This window comes from Ornithorhynchus anatinus, chromosome 15, assembly GCF_004115215.2.
Source record: "Ornithorhynchus anatinus isolate Pmale09 chromosome 15, mOrnAna1.pri.v4, whole genome shotgun sequence".
Lineage (NCBI taxonomy): Eukaryota > Metazoa > Chordata > Mammalia > Monotremata > Ornithorhynchidae > Ornithorhynchus > Ornithorhynchus anatinus.
Genome location: NC_041742.1, coordinates 25,573,505 through 25,579,504, shown reverse-complemented (window position 1 = coordinate 25,579,504; position 6,000 = coordinate 25,573,505).

Below are 6,000 nucleotides of genomic sequence, written 5' to 3'. Positions count from 1 at the left end.
CTTGGCTGGGGACTCTGTCAATAGTCTTCCTTGAGTACTTTTTATACTCTTTTATGGGCCGGGTTTTAAGCGGTTTCAAACGCTGGCCGGCTATTACACAAAAGAGTGACATGTAAACCACCATTAGGTGGTGGCCAATAAAAAAGTCTTAACGCTCCTTACGCCTGTTGGCCGAAGTTCTGATGCTACTGCCAAGAGTTTAACTTCTGAGAGGGAGGGCATTTTAATATACTCACTGGAGGGCCTCTGTGAACTATAACAGGAATGTTGTTGCCGATACGGAAATGTCAGGGTACAATGAATTAGGCGAAACAGGAGGACATGAAAGGCCGTTTCTCCTCCCTCAGAACACACACCCATCGTCTGCCTCGTCTGCGGCCCGTTTCCAAAAACAACACCCATTTCATTAATGAAACGCCCAGGTCGGTCTCCCGCGATGCACCGGGGAAAGCCTCGACTCCCGTCTCCGCGGCTGGGGGTGTTATAGGGGAAAATGGATTCCGGCGCCGTGGAAAACCCTCTTCACGAGGCAGGTCTCTGAAGGAGCAGAGGCCCCAGAGCATGACCCCCCTCGGAGATCACTCTCCCCTGTGAGGTCCCCTGGGAACCGGACTCAGAAATAAAGGCCAAAATGAAGCCATGGAACTCGCTGAAGGGAAAGGACGGTTTTCTTCCATTTAGACATTTGATGCCTGTCGCCTGAGGAACGTATTCATTTCTTTACACTCTCCTTAGCCCTCGTGTATGTATATGTCCACTCGAGGTATTTATTTTGACAGTGCTCTGGCCTGGAACGCCCTCCCTCCTCAAATCTGACAGACGATCACTCTCCCCACCTTCAGAGCCTTATTAAAATCACATCTCCTCCACGAGGCCTTTCCCAGCGAAGCCCTTTATTTCTCCTATCTTCCCTCTCCTCACCTAGGCACTAGGATCTATAACCCGAGGCTCTTCATATTCTCCCAACTCCCAGCACCTCAGCACTGTTTTTAATTGTATCCGTTAAGCGCTTGCTACATAACAGGTACTGTACCAACCACTGGGGTAGATAGTTAAGTGACTTGCTCAAGGTCACGCAGCCATAGGACTCAGTGAAATGTTCATTTGGAAGCTGGAGCCGACAAGATCTATCTGCAGTTCGTTTATTCTTATTAATGTCTGTCTCCCCCTCTAGACTGTAAGTTCGTCGTGGGCAGGAAATGTGTCTGCTCATTGTTCTACTGGACTCTCTCAAGCGCTTAGTACAGTGTTCTGCGCATGAGAAGCGATAAATAAATATGACAGTGAATGAACGAGCAGAGGGAAAGAATTGCTGAATCTCACTTTCTCTGAGGCAATTCCACAGTTCCGGAGCAGGCCAGCAGTTCTGTTGGCCTTCTTTTCTTGGAAGTTATTTCCCTTTTTCTCTGGAAAGAAGAGTGGAAAAACCGCAAAGCTTATCTTTTGTTCTTGTTTTTTTTTATTGTTGTTATTGTTGTTTGTCTAAGGCTATCAAATTCTCCGTAAATCGCCCGGAAGAAATTCCCAGAAACACAGGTAGGAACCGCATGGTTTGCGTGAATGATTCATTATTTTGTTCAGTGGACCCAATAAGACTTGACTTCAAAAAGCCCTGGGAAGCAGTATGGCCTAGAGCCTGGATAGAGCCCAGGCCTGGGAGTCAAAAAGATCTAGATTCTAATCCTGGCTCTGCTACTTACCGCTAAGCGACTTCAAAGAAATCGCTTTGCTTCTCTGTGCCTCAGTGAAATGGGTCCTTCTAAGCCAGATCCACGTATTTGGAAGAAGTGATCCATCTGAAAAGTTGTCTTTGAATATGCAAGACAGCTATACACCTATAGAAGTAGTTCAGAATTAAGCCCATGAAAAGACTATCCATTCTGAAGTTCTCAAAAAAAGACAAACCCAAAAAAACAAAATATGGGTTTTATCAATCAAGCATATTTATCGAGCAGTCAGTGCTCTGCCACATGGCTTCTGTGTGACCTTGGGCAAGTTATTTCACTTCTCTGGGCCTCAGTTACCTTGGAAGACACATTCCCTGCCCATAAAGAACTTAAAGAGATGGAGGTGGGTGTTAAAATAAATTGTGGATGTGTACGTAATAATGATGGTATTTGTCAAGCACTGTTCTTAGCGCTGGACTAGTTATAGGATAATGAAGTTGGACACGTCCCTATCCCACATGGGGCTCGGCATCTTAATCTCCATTTTAGAGATGAGGGAACTGAGGCCCAGAAAAGTCAATTGACTTGCGCAAGATCCAACAGCAGGCAAGTGAAGGAGTAAGGATTGGAAACCGGGCCCGGGCACTATCCGTTTGGCCAAGCTGCTTCTCTGCATAAGTGTGCTGTGGGGCTGAGGATGGGCAGCTTGTGGTAAGCAGGCACTGCATCTGTTTATTGTTTTACCCTCCCAAGAGCTTAGTACAGTGCTCTGCACACAGTAAGCACTCAATAAATGCGATTGAATGAATGAGTGCTTATAGGGGGCAGGTCCAAGAGTTTAAGTGATGCAAAAGGGAATGGGAGGAGGGGAACTGAGGGCTAAGTTGGGGGAAGATTTCTGGGTTGTGAAGAAAAATTTGAAAGCGAAGAGAACAGCGTCTATGAAACAGAGGGAATTCCAGGCCAGAGGGAGGATGTGGAAGAGGTTTTCTCTCTCTGCCTCTCTATCTCTGCGAATCTCTCTCTCCCTCTCTCTCTTTCTGTCTGTCTCACCTCACTATCTCTCTTCCCCCACCCAGCTTTTCTGCCACCCCCCTCTTTCTCTGTCTCTCTCACTTTCTCACTCTGCCTCTCTCTCTCTCTGACTTTTTCCTCTTTCCCTGCCTCTCTGTGTATGACTCTGTCTTTCTCTCTCTCCATCTCTCTGTCTTTCTATCTCTCTGTCTCTCTCCTCCCAGCTTCTCTCCCACGCCCCTCTCTTTCTCCATCTTTGACTTTCTTTCCATGCCTCTCTGTCTCTGTCTCTCGCCCAGCTTCTCTCCCACACCCCGTTCTTTCTCTTTCTCTGATTTTCTGTGTCTCTGCCTCTGTTTTTGTCTCTCTGTCTCTGTCTCCTCCCTGCTTCTCCCCCCGCACTCCCTCCCTCATCACTACCACCTGGGCCTGTTTCCTGAGGTGGCTGAACCCCATGAATACCTCAGAATTGACTTTAGGTTTGAAGGACTTCATTTTACCAACTGTGAGTAAATAGAAGCTAAATTCTAATTGCCAGCAATAAATAGTGGAATGCCACACTGGAAGGCTGAATGCCTCTATTGACGCCCACAGTTTTCTGGAATCCTTTCTTCAAAAGCTGCAGTCAGACCCTCGGAGCCAAATAAGGCCCCGCTCCTCCAAAGTAGGTTGGAGAGAGCGCTATGTTAGTCCAGAAAATGACTAATCATAAAAAAAGATATTAATGTCACACTGAAGCTTTTTGCTCCTTGGGAGAGGCCTAAAAGTCAGCTTTAACTTCCTGTTTGGTTTTTTTATCATTATTATTCATACCTGCTCTAAACTTTAGTCGTACAAATGGCACCAGCAAGCTGGAAAAGTTAGTTAATAATCTCTTCTGATTATCTTAAGTGTCATAAGAACCTGAAGAATTTTATCAGAGTAATAAGCGAAGAAATATTTGGGTATGAAATCTGTGGCGTGTTGAGTTTTATGTGAGATGTAGTTCCTGTCCGACATTCATGCGTTAGTTTGAAAATAGAATATCACCACTTGTTCCCAAAGGATTTGGATTTCTACAATCTCTCTAGTTGGTTAGGAATAATAATAACCCCTTGTTGGGTAGGGATGGTTTCTATCTGTTGCTGAATTAGTACAGTGCTCTGCACACTGTAAGCACTCAATAAATACGATTGAATGAATGAATAATGATAATAGTATAATCATTATAATAGTAGTATTGTTCAAGCATTTTGAAAAAAACCTCATTTAAATCAAAGTATATCGAAGCATTATTATTACTACTGCTAATAATAATTGTAGTCTTTATTATTAATATTAAGAGAAAGAGGAAGAAGAGTAACATTTGTTAAGCACTCACTGTGCCAAGCCCTGTACTACATGCAGGGATTCTAATCCCAGCTCCGCAGCTTGTCTGCCATTTGACCTTGACCTAGTCATTTAACTTCTCTGAGCATCAGTTACCTCATCTGTAAAAAAGAGGGATCAGTACTGCGAGCCCCATTTGGGACAGGTACTGTGTCCAACCTGATCTCCTGGTATCTTCCCCAGCGCTTAGAAGAGTGGTTGGCACATAATAAGCTCTTAACAAATACCATCATTATTATTATTATGAAAGATAATCAATCAGTAATCATTGATCGTCTCATCAACAATGAAATGACCTAGAATAACTTTGGAAGAAACTGAACTGCGTGGATTCTATAAAAAAAACACACTATGATAATCTCCCACCAATGTGTTTTATTCCCTTTTCCTTCAACTTGGGTGAGCGGAAACTAGACTGTGGGCTCGTTATGAGCGTGTTTGTTCATTCCATTGTACTGTAGTCTCCCACACACTTAGTACAGTGCTCTGCACCAATTAAGTGCTCAATAAATACCATTGATTGATGGATTGGAAACATTGGCGCAAGAGTAAAATAGAGCCTTTGTACATGTACAATATACCCTGCTCCTTCTTCAGCTTGGAGTAATAACGGCTGAGTTAAATTCAGCTTCAGCCCCAGGGTAGCATCTAAGAGACCCAGGCTTCCCTTCCAGAGTTGATTGCTACACCAGCTGGGTTTGTAACAGTTATTTCTATTACCCCGAGTATGGAAAGTGTGGGGCCTCTCTGAAAAGTGTGCTTCTACCCAGATTAAGGAGATAGTACTTATGACTAATGGCCATAATCGAAAACATCTGCCCGAACTTTCACGCTTGCTTGAGATTCTGTGCATCTTTTGCGGGGACAGGTAGACTCTCGAGAAATCGGATGGTGGGATTTTTGGGGTTTTTTTTTTTGTAAGCAAAAGATGAGAGAGAAGCAGCATAGCCTTTGAGTCAGAGGACCTGGGTTCTAATTCCTCCTCTGCCGCTTGTGTGCTGTGTGACGGTGGACAAGTCACTTCTCTGTGCCTCAGTTACCTCAACTGTAAAATGGGGATTATGACTGTGAGCCCCACAGGGACAACCTGATTACCGTGTATCACCCTCCAGTTTAGTACAGTGCTTGGCACATAGTAAGTGCTTAACAAATCCCATTATTGTTATTGGTCCCTGGGCCTCAGTTCCTTCATCTGTAAAATGGGGATGAAGACTGCAAGGCCATGTGGGACATGGACTGTGTCCATCCTGTTTAGCTTGTATCCACCCCAGTGCTTAGAACAGTGCCTGACACATAATATGCACTTAAGACATACCATTTTAAAAAAAATGACGTAATTCAGAACAATTTCTAGCTAAGAGGACAGAGTGTATATCTAAGGGAAGTGCTTTGGCTTGGGGTTATTTCAGCTTCTTAGAAGCATTTCCACATTGTTTCTGAGTCACTCATTTGAGTCCCTGTTGTTGAGGTTGTAGTAACCATAATAATAATAAGATAATACTGTTCTCCTGCCTACTTGTACTGTGAACCCCATATGGGTCAGGGACTGGGTCAACTTGATTAACTTGTATATACCCAGTGCTTAGAACACATAAGTCCTTCACAAAAACCATAATAATAATAGTGGTGAATATACTAATATTTATTTTATTGTCTGTTTTCTTCACTAGGCTGTAAGCTCCTTGTGGACAGAGAATATGTCTCTCAATTCCACTGTATTGTTCACAGGGCTTAGTAGGGTGCTTTGCAATCAATAGGATTTACCTCCTTTTATGTAAGCACGCAATCGTAGAGATTGAATGAAGGAATGATGGTAAATTCCTTCAGGATAAGGACCATGGTCACAAACTCTATTGTATTCTCCTCAGCCTAAATTCAGGGCTGTGCACACAAATAAATACTACTGGTGGGTTGCATGCTTGATTAATGCCAGCTTCTTCATTTGCTGGTA